The sequence below is a fragment of the Esox lucius genome, chromosome 24, assembly GCF_011004845.1.
Source record: "Esox lucius isolate fEsoLuc1 chromosome 24, fEsoLuc1.pri, whole genome shotgun sequence".
Taxonomy (NCBI): domain Eukaryota; kingdom Metazoa; phylum Chordata; class Actinopteri; order Esociformes; family Esocidae; genus Esox; species Esox lucius.
Genome location: NC_047592.1, coordinates 18,884,049 through 18,904,639, shown reverse-complemented (window position 1 = coordinate 18,904,639; position 20,591 = coordinate 18,884,049). Strand labels below are relative to the sequence as shown.

At 40.2% G+C, this 20,591-nt stretch overlaps 1 protein-coding gene and 1 long non-coding RNA gene across 2 annotated transcripts in view; both read left to right on the top strand.

Annotated features, from left to right (window-relative positions):
• Positions 1-20,591, top strand: part of LOC114830270 (basement membrane-specific heparan sulfate proteoglycan core protein-like) — a 68,169-nt gene that overhangs the window by 11,492 nt on the left and 36,086 nt on the right. The gene's annotated exons all lie outside the window — the stretch shown is intronic.
• LOC117593926 lies at positions 590-1,852 on the top strand. Its single transcript, XR_004575385.1, has 2 exons — positions 590-636; positions 1,670-1,852. It is a non-coding gene; the product is annotated as an uncharacterized LOC117593926 (long non-coding RNA).

The following is a 20,591-nucleotide window of genomic DNA, read 5'->3' as shown; positions in this document are numbered from 1 at the left end:
ATGATTACATTGATGTGTCAGTGTTTGATGTTTTACAACGCTTGATGAGCAAACCAGACTAGTGTTATAACAGGTGGGTTATGTTTGATGATTAACAAATGGGGTTTAGGTATGGGCTGAAATATGTGCCACCAGAAACTGAATTTGAATCATTTATATTTGAATTTGAATTGCTAAATTTGAATAATTGCATTGAAAAACTGAATTTGAATCACATAATTTGAAATTGTATTGTTTAATTTGAATAATTGCATTGAAAAACTGAATCTGAATTGTATAATTTGAAATTGAATTTATTCGTTTGGATCCGAAGTCCAATAAAATGTGATCCTCACTGAAAATTAAACTCTCTATATCTTCACATTCACTTCTCACAATTCAGATTCAGTTCTCAAATTCAATTTCAAGTTACTGAGACAGACATCCGGGTAGTTGGAGGATGAAGGAAGAGCAATCGAGTGCAGATCGATAGATAGCGTTCATTGGCGCACAGGACTCCTCTTGGGCCAATCAGCACCTACGTTTTGGAGCATAGTACATGAAACAAGGAAGAAGCTCTTGCCTTGCCAGTGGCCGGCCTTGACCCAGAACGCCCAGTCTGGCGTGACCACCATGGATTCGGCTGGGACAAATACGGTAATTACAATTTCACATATCTACGAACTAACAATCTTTTGTTTAACTGTTGTTAATGTTATAGCTGTTTTGTAGAAACGTTTCGTTTAGTCCGCGAGCATACACAAATCATGTTTACAATTACATTAGACGACTAGCTCGCACCATTGTTCTATATTTATGACTAGCACGTTAGCATTGTTTCTGCTATTATTTTAGCAACGCAGCTAGGAGCGCTGGAGCTAGTCTACAAACAGCTGTGCGTACAATAACAACCCCTTTTTTCTTTCTTTTTTTTTACTGTCAGTGAATAGTACCGAGTGAAAGTCAATGATTTCTTTATAACTAGTGACAGTGATCATGTCGTTAGCTCAGATAAGTACCGGTAAACTTAGTAAGATCTAGAGATAGAAGGCATCGTGCTAGCTAACTTGCCAGTCCCACCTATGACTTTAAACAACCCAGCTGTTCTTTTGGAGATACATTTTTGACCAACTTATGCTGTGATCTGCACAATGTTTAGCAAGGTGAAACTTACCGTTATAGTGATTATGGGCATGATCCAACCAGTTACAAATTAGTTTTTACTGTTAACATGGTATAGGAAACATATCTGGCAATATTGTTACATTCATAACTAGTTGGCTTGTAGTCACATAACAAATATAATTGGTTTGCTACTATTCCTTAATTTTGGTGGTTCCTCATCCATCACATTTGATATTAACTTGACATGAAGTCCATAGCAATCAGTGATGATTGAATCTGTTTATGATAAAGCAATTACATTTCTTGGCAATGAAAACCTACTACTTTCAACCTTCACCACTTCTAGATTATGTTACCAGCTACCTCTCTGTAGCTCACATCTCCTATTTGGAATATTATTAGTTCCACAATAGATATTAATACCCTACTATTAATGTATGAAATACATAGTATGTCAGTGATTCTCAGTGACATCCGAAAAGAATAGCTCCAGCTGATGAAATGGGTTGCATTACTAAATGATATATGTTAACAATTCATTAATACTATCTTCTGTTGGTTTTAGGGAATCCAAATTGAGGATTTTGATTGGGAGAGCTCAGGGCTCTCTCATAACTCTGCCAACACAGGTGTTACCATGCCAGAAATGGACTGTCCATTGAAGACCGAGGACATTGAATCTCTACGCGTTGCCATTGATCCCCTTTCTCATTCAAATAGTTTTGGAAAATACATTTATTTGACCACACTTGCACATGCATTGTACCTACTTCACCATCATTGACAGTCATGCCTGTGCCAATCAGAGGACTAAAGGCTTTTAATAATTCATGATTGCTTAAGTCCAGTCTAGGACCCCATGTATCCAGGCACCTTATAGTCCACCTTCCATTCACAGCAATTTTTTTAAATCTGACTTCTGTCTTGCTGACACAACCACAGGGAAGCGGGAAAGAACGTAGTGAAGAACATCTTCTCTGACAAACATTGTAATGGAGCGATGCACATATGGAAATGCTTTTTGAAGTGTAACATTCAATGTGGCTAACAATGATTTATACTTTCTAAAATATCAAATCAATTAGCCATGCACACTGGGTCATTTAATACACCCATGAACATTGAATTGGGTTAACATACAAACTGGATTTGACAAAAAATTAAATAAGACTGCACAAATATCTTATCTATTACTATTTGAGTCTGAATGTACAGGTGCTGGTCATAAAATTAGAATATAATCAAAAAGTAGATTTATTTCAGTAATTCCATTCCAAAAGTGAAACTTGTATGTTTACATTCATTCCACACAGACTGATCTATTTCAAGTGTTTATTTCTTTTAATTTTGATGATTATAACTGACAACTTATGAAAACCCCAAATTCAGTATCTCAGAAAATTTGAATATTGTGAAAAGGTTCAATATTGAAGACACCTGGTGCCACACTAATCAGCTAATTAACTCAAAACACCTGCAAAGGCCTTTAGATGGTCTCGCTGTGTAGCCTACAGAACTAGACTATCATGGGGAAGACTGCTGACTTGACAGCTGTCCAAAAGACAACCATTGATACCTTGCACAAAGAGGGCAAGACACAAAAGGTCTTTGCTAAAGAGGCTGGCTGTTCACAGAGCTCTGTGTCCAAGCACATTAATAGAGAGGCGAAGGGAAGGAAAAGATGTGGTAGAAAAAAAGTGTACAAGCAATAGGGATAACCGCACCCTGGAGAGGATTGTGAAACAAAACCCATTCAAAAATGTGGGGGAGACTCACAAAGAGTGGACTGCAGCTGAAGTCAGTGCTTCCAGAACCACCACGCACAGACGTATGCAAGACATGGGTTTCAGCTGTCACATTCCTTGTGTCAAGCCACTCTTTAACAAGACACAGCGTCAGAAGCGTCTCGCCTGGGCTAAAGAGAAAAAGGACTGGACTGCTGCTGAGTGGTCCAAAGTTATGTTCTCTGATGAAAGTACATTTTGCATTTCCTTTGGAAATCAAGGTCCCAGAGTCTGGAGGAAGAGAGGAGAGGCACAGAATCTACGTTGCTTGAAGTCCAGTGTAAAGTTTCCACAGTCCGTGATGGTTTGCGGTGCCATGTCATCTGCTGGTGTTGATCCACTGTGTTTTCTCAGGTCCAAGGTCAACGCAGCCATCTACCAGGAAGTTTTAGAGCACCTCATGCTTCCTGCTGCTGACCAACTTTATGGAGATGCAGATTTCATTTTCCAACAGGACTTGGCACCTGCACACAGTGCCAAAGCTACCAGTACCTGGTTTAAGGACCATGGTATCCCTGTTCTTAATTGGCCAGCAAACTCACCTGACCTTAACCCTATAGAAAATCTATGGGGTATTGTGAAGAGAAAGATGCGATACGCCAGACCCAACAATGCAGAAGAGCTGAAAGCCACTATCAGAGCAACCTGGGCTCTCATAACACCTGAGCAGTGCCACAGACTGATCGACTCCATGCCAGGCCGCATTGCTGCAGTAATTCAGGCAAAAGGAGCCCCAACTAAGTATTGAGTGCTGTACATGCTCATACTTTTCATGTTCATACTTTTCAGTTGGCCAACATTTCTAAAAATCCTTTTTTTGTATTGGTCTTAAGTAATATTCAAATTTTCAGAGATACTGAATTTGGGATTTTCATTAGTTGTCGGTTATAATCATCAAAATTAAAATAAATAAACACTTGAAATATAGTCTGTGTGGAATGAATGCATACATTATGCAAGTTTCACTTTTTGAATGGAATTACTGCAATAAATGAACTTTTTGATGATAATCTAATTTTATGACCAGCACCTGTATATGCATATTTAAAGCTGCAACATTTCACTTAAACCTGATGAAATGCCTGCCCTAGATGGAAGGCCTCTGTCATCACTTTTGCATATGCAGGCAGGAGGATTGTATTACTACATGCAGCGACTGTTGGGTGGCAAACTGTATGTGAACCATACAGGATGTCACAGGTGTGATTGAACTGCACAAAGACTGAAGTTTTCTTCTGGTAAGACAGGAATGTGGCCCTGTCCTGTGAGCCACTGGAGAAACGTCCTGGGGGACAGGTGACCTGGATAGTCTACTGTGTCACCCGCCTCTGGATGTTCACCTTTTCAGAGACAGAAAGCAAACAATCATGTTAAATATTTGGTTTACCTGTACCAGCACAGAGGTACATAAGTACTTACAATGATAATGAAATCTACATGGAAACTTAATTACCAAATAAAAAATTACAAAGTGGGATGTTTTCCATATTCCAAAGAAAATGTATTGCAAAAAGTTATTCAAGTAAATGGCTAGCTATATCAATATAAAACATTAATACAACAGGCACTATATTTATAGACCACAATACCATATGCACTATTACATTTAATGTAAACATGACTGTTTTTACACTAAGTTGACCAAGTATGATGTTATTATATAGTGGCAAGCACGGTTTTATAGCTACTAGCCCATATTTACTGTAGCGCTAGCTAGATAATGCTCTCAACAAAATAATGAAAGCACTACTGGATTGCTAGTTTTAAAAACCATCCCTTTTTATTTTCCCTGCAAATACGGAGAACAGCCAGCTTTCTTTCGAAGAGTAAATGTGCTATTTTTGTGTTCAAGTCAACCGGAATTAGCTATGCATTCAATTCAAATGAGTAGGGCTAGTGCTATGGTGTAATTGCCCGGAAGTTTATGGCCTTACATTATCCTAACATCTGCCAAACACAGCAACACAGACACTACTCTCCCTCCCTCCCTCTCAGTAAGCAGTACCCTGACGGTGTCAATGACAATCACAAGGAGTAGTTATCGGAAATTATCATGCTGAAGACATGACCAGTCTACTTGGCGGCGGCTAGCACTAGCTACGTTTGCAACAACATTTTCACCGGAGGAAGAGGCAAATGCTTAGAAATAATTAACACCAGGCAAAGATGTTACCAGAGCTCTTTTATGGTAGCCTACTAAGTAGGCTACCATAAAAACGTGGGATAATAGCTACTGTGTTTGCAACATCGAGAGAAAGATTTAATTTCCCCTGTTTCTATAAAAACAGCTATATCATTAACAACATTTAAACAAAAGATCATTAGATCGTAGATATGTGAAATTGTAATTACCGTATTTGTCCCAGCTGAATCCATGGTGGTCACGCCAGACTGGGCGTTCTGGGTCAAGGCGGCCACTGGCAAGGCAAGAGCTTCTTCCTTGTTTCATGTACTATGCTCCAAAACGTAGGTGCTGATTGGCCCAAGAGGAGTCCTGTGCGCCAATGAACGCTATCTATCGATCTGCGCTCGATTGCTCTTCCTTCATCCTCCAACTACCCAGATGTCTGTCTCAGTAACTTGAAATTGAATTTGAGAACTGAATCTGAATTGTGAGAAGTGAATGTGAAGATATATAGAGAGTTTAATTTTCAGTGAGGATCACATTTTATTGGACTTCGGATCCAAACGAATAAATTCAATTTCAAATTATACAATTCAGATTCAGTTTTTCAATGAAATTATTCAAATTAAACAATACAATTTCAAATTATGTGATTCAAATTCAGTTTTTCAATGCAATTATTCAAATTTAGCAATTCAAATTCAAATATAAATGATTCAAATTCAGTTTCTGGTGGCACATATTTCAGCCCATACTTAGGGTTCCGGAATGTTAAATTCCCAGGCAGTAAATAAGTGTTGTGTCAGCGGTAAGGTGTTTGGTGTTAAACAAAAGGGGGCCAGGGTTCCAATGCCTTGTGGTACAGATGTAGTACAGCCATTTCTGTTTAAACAAGCCTTCCCATAGCCCCTTTGTTGTTATATATTTTATTTCTCAGTGTTCTTTGTTTTGCTTGTTTTTGTAAAGCATCTTTGGGTCATTGAAAAGCGCTATATAAATCCCATGTATTATTATTATATTATTATTATGTAAACTTCCATGTTTTGCAATGTGGTTGTAACATGGTGTTTTTCCATAAACACGGAGTTACACGTGAGAGACGTGTTTTTCTGTAAGATATAAAGAAGGGGATGGGGCGGGACTTACAAGTTTGGATAGTTTTCAGCCCAACATTCATTTTAACAAGAGATGGGCTTCAAGGTTACATCTGCCCAGCAGTAATGGTCCCTAAATAACCACTAATACAAACTGTAGTATATGCAGGTTAGAAACCATCCCGTGTCTCACGGTTTGAAGTCCAACACAGCATTACAGCAAACTTACATCACATGAGCAATGCTATTATTTTGAAGGAGCATCCATGGCCCAGGGCCAACCACACATTTCGCAAAGGTGGATTGTGTCATGGTTGGGGGGTTTTAAAATATTGTTATAAATAAAAACAAGTGTATGTATGAGCAATGTTGAGTTTTGTAATAAAAATGGTTAAGTCAGCATTAACTTCTAAGTTGCATTATATGGCAAAACGTTACAAAGTTACCAGCAAGGTCGCGTATAAATTTGCATGAACAACGGGGAATCGTTGACAGGTAAGGATAGGTTATTTCAGGTAATTAAAACATTCGTAAAGCCGTCTTTTGAAATTGTACAACAGAGATCAACGCAAGATTGTTTTACCACACATTGGTAGAAATGTTTAATAATAGGCAACGTTGGTTAAAAAAATACTATAGTATTTGTGTTAGTATGGGGTTATGCTGTCACTTCCGGGTGAAGATGCTGCATTCTCTTAATGACCAACTCGTGAAATCTGATTTTGTATTGCTGTATTATGGTCCTGTGTTTGTTAAATGTTGAACTGATTAATGGCGATATGGTGACAATAGCAAGCGTTTATATGTAAGCAGATGAGTTTATCGTTAATATATACAATTCTATGACGTGATGTCACGATCTTGGTAAGTAGACTTTTGACATTATTGTTAATCAGCTTTAATTACATGTATACGCTTGTTAATCCTATTTGTATTTAGTTCAAGTGACCGCGTCAGTTGGACTGGGTGGTCAGACTGTGATCTTACACAACCTGAGCAGATACTTTGTGTAAGTTTAATTATTTACAGACATTTTTAGTCTTGTTCTAAAGTGTTATTAACAATTATGACTATGCATACTGACCCTTGGTACAACATTCTATATTCCAACAGATTGAGGACAGCCGGGTGATGATACAAAGTACATTACCACAATGGGGTCAGTTACGGATAACCTTCCTTGTGGCTGCACAGCGTGAGGGGATTTTTGTTTTCTTTCAGGCTTGAAAGCTGAAGGTAATACAGCCAACTCTTCAAAACTGTGCTGTATGTAAATGTATGTTTGAGTTAGAATATTCAAATCTGAAAAGTGGATTGTTATTTACACGTTAAACCAGAGAAATGGCGAAAGATAATGCTAACGACAGTCCAGACACGGAACAGCCAACAACCTCTACACATAATCAATCGACCACACCCCAAAATACAAATGAACCAACCGTTACTTTGTTACACAGCAATGAGCACAATAATCCTCAGATACAAGGCTTGTTAACTGAGCTTATTAGCCCCCATTTTTCACACGATCTAGTTGACACTCCTTGAGCTCTCTGATGCAAACTCAGTGCAGTGATGTTAGAGTTATACAGCGTAATGCGTTTGACAATGTTGAATTACGACAGTTGATAAATTTACAAAATGTTGGTGATTTTGGCACATTCTACGCAAGTATTATGGCAGGCTTGGATACTTTGATTGTTAGAGCCTCAGACTTTGTACAAGGGCCTGGTGATCGTCTGCAGATTGAGTTGATTGGTGAATCTCTGATAGACCCTGTACATGTGACCATGAGAGCGGATGAATATAATGAACGCACGTTTGGTAATTTACTTGAAAGTGTTATGCAGAGTAATACGGAGCTTATGATTGATGAATCACTAGAACTGGTGGTACAAATTGTCAAAAACCGTGAGGGTGGTGCCCCACGACGTAAAGCTCAAACATTGTTGATAGATCAGATTATCAATAAAAAAAGAAGACATTTATATGTGGCTGTGAATAATGATTCTACGTGTTTTTCTGTTTGTTTGATGGGTATGTTGAACCCGCAGTACACATATCCCGAGGCCCTGGTTAGTGGTCGTGAGCTACATAAGGGGGCTGGTTTTACCATTTCTACGGTATCATGAATCTGAAGGGTTTTCTGGGTGTGTCTTATGTTTGTGACTGGTGCTATACCGGTTTCAACACACGTGGTGATCATGGTTGTAATCATAGCTGTAGTGTCTGTCTTCATGAAGATTGTCATACCCAACCCCGTAACACAAAGCAGTGCCCTGACTGTAAACGGATATGTTATTCAGATTTTTGTTATAGCCAGCATAAACGTTTGAAGCACCACAAAAGTGTGGATCGTTGGGTTAGCAGGTGTGACCAAAAGAAATACTGTGTCGATTGTGGTCGCTATTACAATGTCAGTATTACCAACTATAAAGCACACAGGTGCAGAGCTAACATGTGCCCCAATTGTAATGTGGATCTGGCTTTTGAAATGAATCATCAGTGTTTTATAAAACCTGCCAAGCCCGAGGACCCCAGTGAGTGCTACATATTTTATGATTTTGAGACAATTGCCAATCCGGTGAATGGTGTACACACTGCAAATTTTGTGTGTGCAATAAGCTTTGATAACAAGACGTGGTGTTCAGCCGGAGATGGTTGTGTCACTGCTTTTTTTCAAAAGTTTAGGCAACCGAAATATAATGACTACACATTTATAGCACACAACTCTAAAGGTTTCGATGGTTACATCTTGATGCAGTACCTTGCTAACAATGGTATTGGCACGACACTTATTGCTAATGGTAGCAAGCTCATGATTTTTACAGACAGCACATTCAATCAGAGATACATTGATAGTCATTGCTTTCTACCTATGAAGCTGTCAGCCTTGCCACGTGCTATGGGTTTTAAGGATTCGAAAAAAGGCTACTTTCCTTACAAGTTTAACACCAAGGAGAATGAGAACTATGTTGGCCCCCATCCAGAACCGCATTACTATGGTGTGAATACCATGATGGCTAAAGAAAAAGATGAGTTTTTGCAATGGTATGCAACTGTTTCCGCAGACCCCTTTGTCATGCAGGATGAAATAAAGGCATACTGCGTGAATGATGTGGTCATCTCGAGAGAGGGTTGTATGCGCTACAGACTCGAGTTCCTGGAGTGTGGTGGTGTTGACCCATTCCGGTCAATTACGATTGCTTCGGCTTGTATGAAAGTCTTTTGCAACAGATTCCTCACCAAGGACACCATTGCATTGGTCCCCTCAGACAACTACAACCGTTGTCAGAAGACATTATCAAACAGCTCAATCCAGTGGCTTGAGTATGTGGCCTCCGATGAGAATATATCAATACAGCACGCCCTGAACAGGGGTGAAGTGAAAATCGGTGCCTACTACGTTGATGGATATGCTGAACGCGATGGTTTTAGCACGGTCTATGAATTTCTATGTTGTTTCTGGCACGGTCACCCAAAGTGTCATTGTTCAACAAGCATCAATCCAATGACAAAGATTCAGTATGGGTTGATGCACCAGCATGGACGAGGTAAATTTAGTAGAACTATTAACTTGAACACAAACTACCTCATCTTGTTTAAAAACCCCCACGACAATCAGCAGATTAGTATTTTAGGCAGACAGGTATACCCCAGTCTTTCTCGATTCTTCATGGAGAGTTTTAAAGATGCAACACATCCGCCTTTTGGTTATTTACTTATTGACTTTAAAGCTACAACACCAGAAGACTACCGTCTGAGAACAGGGTTATTTTCAGGGGATTGGCCTGTCGTGTACGTTCCTAAGAAAGTTTGATCATGTCTAAACGCATTCGTAGAAATGTACCACTTTTCAAAATGATATTTAAGGCACCGGCAAGTCAACGAAAAGTTATTTTAGAATCAGCATCCACCAACCTCATTCTATCACTCTGTGAAATAGCGCTTAATCTAAGGCGCGGTAATATACCCTTAACCGAGTCGCAGCTCCGAAAAGTAAAGAGACAAAAAGCCAAAACTATATACATGTCTAGAAAGAACACTTCAGTTGCAAGGAAAAGAAAAACCATCAACCAATCTGGAGGTTTTCTACTGCCGTTACTAAGCGTTGCAGTTCCATTCTTAACCAGTCTAATTGCATCGAGACAGGGTTAAACAACATGGAGCATGCTCAGAAAATGTTTCTGGTGCCACAACATCAGTTAGAAAAACTGTGAGAATCCAAAACGACTAGCCCCGATGTAAGACAGTCTGTTGAGAATGATTTGGACTCATCGATTCCCAATATACTGTTGAAGCCTGATATGGATTTACATGAGAAAGCTAAAAGATACTCTGCCCTTTTACAAAGATTTTTGACTGTTGTGCGCCAGGAGGAGCTTGATACAAACACCCTGACTTTAAGTCTACCCGGATCTGAGACCGGGTCTGCTGTAGTAAACGTGACTGAGAATAAGCAAACTGTTGACCGAAATGTTGACCTTGTTGATGAAATTTTGGATAATGTGCCTGTGAAGCGTAGAAAGAATGTTGAATATATTCTTAATAGAATGCACAGGTCTAAAGATTTGACTTCATGGAATTCAAATGGTGAATTTGTTTTCAAAGGAGAGATAATCAAGGGCTCGCACCTATTGGATCTTGTTAAAAGTGTGACAGCTACCAATAAAATTGCTGACGATAGAAGACCGTTGGGGTGGAGTGTGTTTTTAGAGGCCATGGCATGTCTCAACATGCCTTTTACAACTATTCCAACTGCTCATGTAAGACGTAAAATCAATTTGTATAAACAAAAGTCTGGTGACACAATGGTTGATTTAGCCACACCACCAGCAACTGGTTTTCAAACAACCAAAGCTTTCTTTGAACCTCGTACCACGGACCCCGCAAAATGGCTTCCATTTTAATGTGTTTTTATTTTATTTGTGATACATTGTATGTTTGTTTTATCTTGAATAAATGTTGTATGAAAAATAATATGTAAACATTGATGTGGTTTTTATTTTTGTTTTTATTTTTGAATAATACATTTGACATACACTCATCTGAGACGAACTGCATTGTGGGATTGTTGACGTGCTGTACCCTGCCTGCTGTTACCTACCTGGCTACCTGCCAAACTTTTTCGAATTTACTCGATATAAACTAATTGGTCAAAATTCTATTTTAGAGTTTTACCAACGCAATATTTATCTGTTGACCTCTTACCCAACTTTTCTACACCGGGACTCTTTTTGGACATAATTAACAGAACTACTTACCCCTGAACACCCGAGGCTAAGTATCATTACAATGCCTTTTCACTGTAATTGTTGTAGCAACAACACGGAGGAGAATGTTCGTCTTAAGTTAAAGATAGCAGAGTTAGAGGCTCGGCTTCTGACGCAAATGCCAGGCAAGGATTATGCTAGTGTAGAAATAGAAAAATCTGCGTCAGTGCCACCAGGTAGAAACGATAGTTTTGTTAGCCCCCCGGCACAGCTCCTGCAGCCGGGCAATAACTTTCTCTTGGTCACTGGGAAGAAATGCCGTCGACCAGTTAAACCTGAATCGTTGCTAAAACCAACTGAGACTTTGAACAGGTTTTCCCCACTGGAGTCGGAGTCAAGACCCGAGCCGTCTTCGGAGGGGAATGGTCGGCAGGCATGTTCTACCGGTGGACTTGAAAAACTGAAAACTTTAGTCATTGGCGATTCCATCACACGCAGTATTAGACTAAAGAATCAGCCGGCGATCGTACATTGTTTACCGGGGGGCAGAGCCACCGACGTAGCCGCAAATCTGGGGTTGGTGCTAGCGAAGTCTAAAACTAGCAAGTATAGAGAGTACAGAGATATTGTTATCCACGTTGGCACCAACGATGTTAGGATGAAACAGTCAGAGGTTACGAAGCAGAACATAGCATCAGCGTGTAAATTAGCTAGAAAGATGTGTCGGCATCGAGTAATTGTCTCTGGCCCCCTCCCAGCTAGGGGTGGTGACGAGCTCTACAGCAGACTTGCGCAACTCAATCGCTGGCTGAAAACGGAGTTCTGCCCGTCGCAGGAGGTAGAGTTTGTAGATAACTGGCCTTCTTTTTGGGACTCTCCCAGAAATAGGGCCAGGCCTGATCTGCTGAGGAGCGACGGACTCCATCCTAGCTGGAGTGGTGCTCTTCTTTTGTCTAGGAACATTGACAGGAGTCTCACTCCTATAGCTTTAACATGAGATAGGGTGCAGGTCAGGCTGCAGGCTGTTAGCCAGCCTGCTAGCATAGTGGAGTCTGTCAATAGCATAGCCAGAGTAGTTAGTACAGCTTTACCTATTGCCACTGTGACTCGTTCCAGGCTGAGAAAAGTTAAACAAGGTAGTGCTAACAAAAACAACCTTATTAAGATAAAGCCTTCCTCCACCTCGGTCAAAAATAAAAATAATTGTATCACTTCGCATCTCAAAATGGGACTCCTAAATATTAGATCTCTTGCTCCAAAGGCAGTTGCGGTAAATGAATTAATCTCTGATCATAAACTAGATGCTATTGGTTTATGTGAAACGTGGCTAAAGCCTAAAGAATTCACTGCCTTAAATGAGGCCTCTCCTCCTGGCTATACTAGTGATCATATCCCTCGTGCATCCCGAAAAGGAGGGGGTGTCGCTAATATTTATGACAGTAAATATAAACTTACTCTCAAACATATCACAGAGTTTCATTCTTTCGAAGTTTTACTCATGAAAGTTAACCAGGCCGATAAATCATTTTACATAGCTACTATTTATAGGCCCCCCGGGCCATACACATTGTTCCTCAATGAGTTTCCAGAATTCTTGTCTAACCTTGTAGTCATGGCAGATAGTATTCTAATTTTTGCCGATTTCAATATCCATATGGAAAACCCCCATGATCCTCTTCAAAAAGCCTTTCAAGCCATAATCGACTCAATGGGTTTCATCCAACATGTCTCAGGTCCAACACATTGCCACAATCATACCTTAGATTTAGTCCTGTCACGAGAAATAGATATTGTAGATCTAATAATTTACCCCCAAAATCCTGGATTATCGGATCACTGTCTTATTACATTTACCGTTAAAACAAGAAATTCACTTGCCCCCCAAACAATGAGTTTCAAAAGCCGTACTATAAATTCTCGGATTACAAATAAATTCCTTGATATTCTTACTAGTTCGCTCTTAAATGACAGAGTAAATAAATCTGTAAACGATCAAATCGAGGATCTAAACTCAATACTGCGAAATACATTAGACATAGTTGCACCACTAAAAACTAAAGAAATACGCAACAAGAAACTTGCTCCTTGGTACACCGACAATACTAGAGCACTTAAGCAAGCCTCCAGAAAATTGGAGCGAAAGTGGCGCTCCACCAAGTTGGAAGTATTTAGACTAGCCTGGATAGACAGTACAGTACAATACCGAAAATCACTCACGTCTGCTCGATCAGCTTATTTCTCCAACCTGATTGAGGCGAACAAAAACAATCCAAAATTTCTCTTTGATACAGTTGCAAAGTTAACAAAAAAGCAAAGCTTAGCATGTGAAGTGGGTCTTCACTTTAGTTGTAATGAATACATGAACTACTTTGATGAAAAGATCGTCACCATTAGAAAACAAATAACTGAATCCCTAAATAGTTATGGTCCTAAAAATCTCGGTTGTCCGGAAAATTTCCGGAGCCTCCCTGATCAGGTGTCAATGGGGACACTTGAGTTTTTTGATACCATGTCGCTTGACACATTTACAAAATTTGTAATGAGTTCTAAACCCACAAACTCTCAGCTAGACCCGATTCCTACAAAATTACTTAAGGAGTTATTTCCTGTGCTAGGTCAGCCAATGCTGAACATAATAAATTGCTCCCTTTCCTCCGGATGCATACCAAACTCACTAAAAATTGCGGAAATTAAGCCTCTTCTAAAAAAAATCGAATCTAGATCCCGACATATTAAACAATTATAGGCCAATATCAAACCTCCCGTTCCTCTCAAAAATCTTAGAAAAATGTGTTTCCCAACAACTGAATGCCTTCCTAAAGACAAAAAACATTTATGAAATATTCCAGTCTGGTTTTAGATCTCATCATAGTACTGAGACTGCACTCGTGAAGGTAACAAATGACCTTCTAATGGCCTCAGACAAAGGTTCCGCATCCGTCCTGTTGCTTCTTGATCTTAGTGCTGCTTTTGACACTATTGATCACTCCCTTCTCTTAGAGAGACTGGAAACCAATATTGGGCTACGTGGACATGTTCTAGCCTGGTTTAAATCTTATTTATCTGAAAGATATCAGTTCGTTAGTGTGGATGGCATATCCTCTGACAAGTCAAAGGTATGCTTTGGAGTTCCTCAAGGCTCGGTTCTGGGCCCATTACTTTTCTCACTATACATGCTCCCTCTGGGCGATGTAATCCGAAATCACAATATTAACTTTCACTGTTATGCTGATGACACACAGTTATATATTTCAATGAAGCATGGAGAAGCCCCTAAATTAGCTATTTTGGAAGCATGCGTTTCAGATATTAGGAAGTGGATGACAGAGAATTTCTTGCTCTTAAACTCAAATAAAACAGAAATGCTCCTTTTAGGACCCAAAAAACAAATAGCGTTGTTAGCAGATCTCACTGTGAACCTCGACGGCTGCATGGTCGTATCCCAAAAAACTGTAAAAAACCTTGGCGTTACCCTTGACCCTGACCTCTCCTTTGAAGAACATATAAAATATGTCTCAAGAGTTGCTTATTTTCATCTTCGAAACATCGCAAAAATTAGAAACTTCCTATCAAAAACTGATGCAGAAAAATTAATCCATGCTTTCGTTACTTCTAGATTAGATTACTGCAATGCTCTTATCTCTGGTTATCCAGACAAATTAATAAATAAACTTCAATTAGTGCTGCACACAGCTGCTAGAATCCTAACTAGAACAAAAAAATTTGAACACATTACTCCTGTCCTGGCATCCTTACATTGGCTGCCTGTTAGGGTTAGGGCTGATTTTAAGGTTTTACTCTTAACCTATAAATCAATACATGGACTTGCTCCTACTTACCTTGCTGAAATGATCCAGCCATATATACCTACACGTAACCTTAGATCGCAAGACGCAGGCCTTTTAATTGTACCTAGAATTTCTAAACAAACAATTGGCGGCAGGGCCTTTTCTCATAGAGCTCCACTCCTGTGGAATGATCTGCCAATTAAGGTTAGAAATGCAAACTCAGTGCAAACTTTCAAGTGTCTACTAAAAACTCATCTCTACAGCACGGTTTATAATTAGGTGTAGCCTGGCCCGGGGGCGTGAAGGTGACCAGTAGGCTTGATACTGTCCACCCTTGCTGTCTTGCCAGGTGGGCTCTCGTCGCCACTGGGATGCCCTCCCTCCAATGCCCTTCGGGGGAAGAGTCACTGGCTTGTTGTTGACTCTCTATTGCGCACTTGTGCAGTTGGGCTGTACGCTGCTCGCAATACTCGGCCCTCATTCAGGGGGGTTGCGGTTGGTGGGTGTCCCTTTGGTTGATGCCTGGCAATGTGGTTGGATTGATTTCCTGCCTGTTGGGCCCTGTCCGGGGCCTCCCCCGGGTAGGGCCACAGTGTCACCGGACCCCCCCGTCTCAGTTTCCAAGGTGTTACGCTGCTATATTATTGTGCTGGGGGACATGAGGGATGTACTACTAACTTTTCTCAGTTTCCTCCAATTTTAAATTTTAGAAGGAGATGAGGTCCTGGTCCACACCTGCGGATTACCTGGTTTGGGGGGACCGTTGCTGTTCCTGTCCTTGTCCACTTGGTCATACTTCTGACCTAGTCTAAAATCAAATATACTCTGGATTTAGCCAAGAGAAATTTATTTATTATTCCAATTGGACTCTTAATATCTCACCCGGCACAGCCAGAAGAGGACTGGTCACCCCTCTGAGCCTGGGTCCTCTCTAGGTTTCTTCCTAAAATTCGACCTTCTTAGGGAGTTTTTCCTAGCCACTGAAATTCAACACTACTGTTGTTTGCTCCTTGGGGTTTAAGGCCGGGTGTCTCTGTAAAGCACTTTGTGACAACTGCTGTTGTAAAAAGCGCTTTATAAATAAATTTTGATTGATTTTGATACACGTGATTGGCTTTTCTATTTCTTCAACAACCATGGCACAAATTAAACGTTTCACAAGATTGAGCATGTTGTATGCAATTAAACAGTTGCTTATCACGCTTACTCTGGTACATCTTAGCTACAAACTTTGAGACTAGGGCATCATTTTCTCGTAAATCATCAGCATAAAAAGACATAAAATCTTTATAACTCAGACATTTTGTCATTAGAAAGAGAAAGAACAAACAATGCTGTCCACACGTGGTTGAAACCAGGTCCTGTACTTGTTTTGAACTGTATTCCACATTCTCACAGGTTTTCAGAAAGGCCTTGATTGACAAATATGTAAAATCCGGGGGGTTTCCAAAACTGTCATAAAACCTTCCAATGCCACCATCCGTTATGTAAATAGCCAGCCAGTGCTCCCCAGGGTGATTGCTTGGGTGTGTATTAACAATCATCAATGATGCAACATCTCGGACAGGCACCCTAGGTAGTTGGTCACTTGCCAGCACACCATAGAAATGGGTCCTAGATGAAAATTGGTTCACCACACTGGTCAACTCTGCAATATTCATTTCCACACAGTTCTCCTAATAGTAGTCAACCATGACTTGTCGCCAGTTTGACACTTCGATAATGGAGTCAAAGATTGAATAAACAACTAAATTAATTGTGTGGGGTAGTGGTTGTCTGAACCTCATCTCAAGTCGTACATTCCCTGACTTGATCAAGGATATGTGCTGACCACATTCCTTGTCTGGCGCGCAGTTGAATGCATAAAGGGCATAGCCGTGTAAGAAGTCTGACCTGTCAATAGCCAAGGCTTGGTCCTTTAGGTGTTTTCCTGAAGCTAAGGCCAATTGGTAAAATTCACGCACTGCTGACCCTGTTGTGTAATTTGGTTGGAATGGTTTGCTAGGAAATTGCTGACCATCTACATACATAGCCATAAACTCCAAATTATAATGTTTGAAATTAAATGGATTCTTTGTGTAACTTCCGGTAAAACTGTCATTGTCCACCAATCCGATTACAACACATTTTGGCAGAGGTCCTAAAAATAGGTTTTCCAGGTTACAAACACGACCCCCAGCCGGTAAACTAAATGTCTTCATACACACTCTTTCAATTGGGTACTTGGCATTGGTTGAGAGTAGCGCTTGAGCGTGTCCAAGTTTCACGGCTGGCGAAACAGACACTTTCTTGACAAATAGTGATGCTGATAGTATATGCAAACGATAACGCACATCCCCGACCCCCATAAGGCAGAACTCATCTTTACCGCGCACCATCCTCACCTTTATGTCAATGCCGTTTAACATAAGTTTCTCTTGAAAGAAGATATCGCTATAAACAGGGCCGATCATTTCAAATGTTGTGCTATCCGCCGAATAGGCTGCCCTTTTCGTAAGTCCATCGTTCTCACCTACAGGGTCCGTAACATCCATGTGACCTGCGGCATCCTTGTAAAACAACCCAGCTGAAAACTGTGTCTTTAATGTATCACATCCATAATTCAGAATGCTCTCTATAACGGCTCTGTAGGGGTATGTGTTGCTACTCTGGCTAATTAAACGATCACCCAAGGACACATCCACTTGTGAAAATAGGGTGGCTATCGGATAGTTGATAACCCCAACACGTGCTCCGGCATCAATATTAGTTCCATCCGGTTTAGTGATTTTTACACGTAGGTACAGCAAAGTATTGTTTAGATCAACGTAGTCTTCGCCAATAAAGAACTCCAGAGGGGCTGCGTCTGATATTGCTGATAGGGTCGGTATTTCAATGTATGTATTTTTCTCAATAGATGTCTGTGTGAATGGAACTGTGAATAAATCCAACTCTGTCTTCATACATTCGCCAGACATACGGTGTAGGAGTGCCATCTCTCTAAAATATATTCTTAATCAGATTTGTCGTGTTCCCTTTGAGTGTCCTCCGGGGTGTATGTCCTCTTTTAACCACGGCTCTTGTTTTTGTCTCATTCTTGTGTTTTTTACTCTTGGGTTGGCTCCGCCTACCAGGTGGTCTCTTTCTAACACCTCGAGACATAACCATCAATCCAGAACCGTCCTGCTGTTTTGTTTGTCGTGACATAACACTGTTGACAACATCCCGACTATATTCCTAGCCGCACTCTTCAGATGTGGTTTTGCTATGGAGAACCCGCGCTTCAACAAAGGTATTGCCATCCGGAAAAGCCCTCGGAAAAGGCCCCCTAGACCAGCCCCATACATTGCTGAGCTACCATGATACCCTGGTAAACCGTTACCGGCCTGTGTTGTGTAGTATTCAACAGACCTTTGAGGATCATCATAGAGCTTCTGCAGCGGCATCTTAAACTCTAAAAGATTGTTTGACGGGTCTGAAGTGTAATTTTGCAATCACCTTCCCCACTACAAATGAAACCAGCTGGTTTTGATCAGATTTTACTTCAATACAGATCTCATCAAATTGTCTCTTACTAAGAGGTACGTAGTGTGGCTTGTCGTACGTCACTGTGACAACTTCATTCTTTCTCCCTGTAATATGTACAGTTTGCAGCAGTGGGACATGACTGTCACCAACACATTGATAATCAATTATATCTGTGTAGATGTATAGGGTGTTAAACCCCGCCAGAATATCTGTGGGGTATGTTCCGTACCATGTGGCGGGCCACCGCTCGCCTGGTTTTAACCCCAATATCTGTTTCAGTTTTGCGCTAAATTTCAAACTAAACTGGGGCTCACTTTTTAGAAACACTCTATTTTTAAATTCATCGTACCCCACCGATAAACCATGTGTTTTTATATGACTGTTGAGCTCTATCACTAGTTTTAATATGCTGCTGTAATAACCGGTGTCGAGTTCATATTTCCAAGTTTTGTCGTTTTTCAAGTCAAGTAGTTCAAATGCGTTTTCGCCCAGTGTAAAAGTTTTCCACGTATGCGGGTATTGGAACTCTATCAAAGATACTTCCCAATCGCCTTTCAAATCTATACCTTTGGCAAATTTAGTGGTATAGCACGAACTCGTGTTGCTTGGATAGACATGTCTCGATGAGTTACTGGACAGCGTTATGTAGAAACCACCGTCACCCATGCTGATCGCAGTCAATGTAAATGACGTGATCCTGGAAATCCTGGAGTTTTATCTAGTTTCTTGGTCAACCACTTGTTCCGATGGTATCCAGCTGTTGAATTTCTCAGGCCAACCAAGCCACTTCACAAGACACATTTTCCTCCCTTTCTATACTTTCTCATTCAAAACTGCTTCCACTTTAAAAGTTTTATCCTTAGCCACGATTATTTTCAGCAATTCCTGTTCATAAAATGTCCCGACTATCACATCACCATCGTAATCTTTTATTCTATATATAGGAGGTACCCGAGGAATGCATTCTGTTATTGTAAAATATTCATCTGTGTACCCTTTTTCATAGCCTTTTGTAAACGCACCTCTCAGCTTTGAGAGTCTCACAGTATCCCCAACCTGGAAATTGTAGCTTTGATTACCATTTCTCGTTAATGTTGTGCCATACAGGTTCTTGAGAACTAATCTAACATTTTCTTCACAAACGTCAGCAGGCTTCATCTTAATAGACCGATGGTAGCTATGGTTGTACCCACAAACTAAATCTTGAATAACCTCAACATAGTGGTGAGTGTTGGCTGCTGTCAGATACCTCCACATTCGTGATTTAATTGTTTTATTAAACCTCTCAACGATACTCGCTTTGACATAATTTCCTGTAGCAAAATGTTTTATGTTGTACTTCTTCATCAACATTTCAAAATGTGAATTAAAAAACTCCTTCCCCTTGTCCGTTTGGACTTTTTGTGGTGTTCTTCCTTCTTTTAATATGTCTTCAAATGCTCGCTTTACCTCTATAGCGCTTTTATTTCTCAGCACGCGAATCCATGCGTATTTGCTTAATACATCTATGCATGTTAACATAAATTTCATGTTATCGTTTTCCACACTGTAAGCACTCATGTCAACCAAATCCAGCTGAAATTGTGAATTTTTATCATGAACAATAACTCTATTTCTTTTAAAATGTATAGCTACAGGCCTGTGTAGCGTGTATGTATCCTGGGCGAGCAGCCAGCCATCGGCCTCACCATTTTTGAGGATCTCCCCGGTTTTTTCCAAGTATGCTCTTTTCAAACCCTCTCTACCCACATAAGCACCAGGGTTTGCCGGGTCATAGTAAATACTTTTCATAACCTGTTCAGACATCGTAGAGCGTTCGAGCAATAATGAGAATGAATACATGTTTAACAATGTTTTATTTGAGTTTTTGAAATTACACAACCAATATATTCAGAAAAGTTACACAAACATTCAGATTTCTCATAGTCTTTGTTTATATACATGTTAACATGAGAACTGAAGCTACCCTGGCCTTAGAC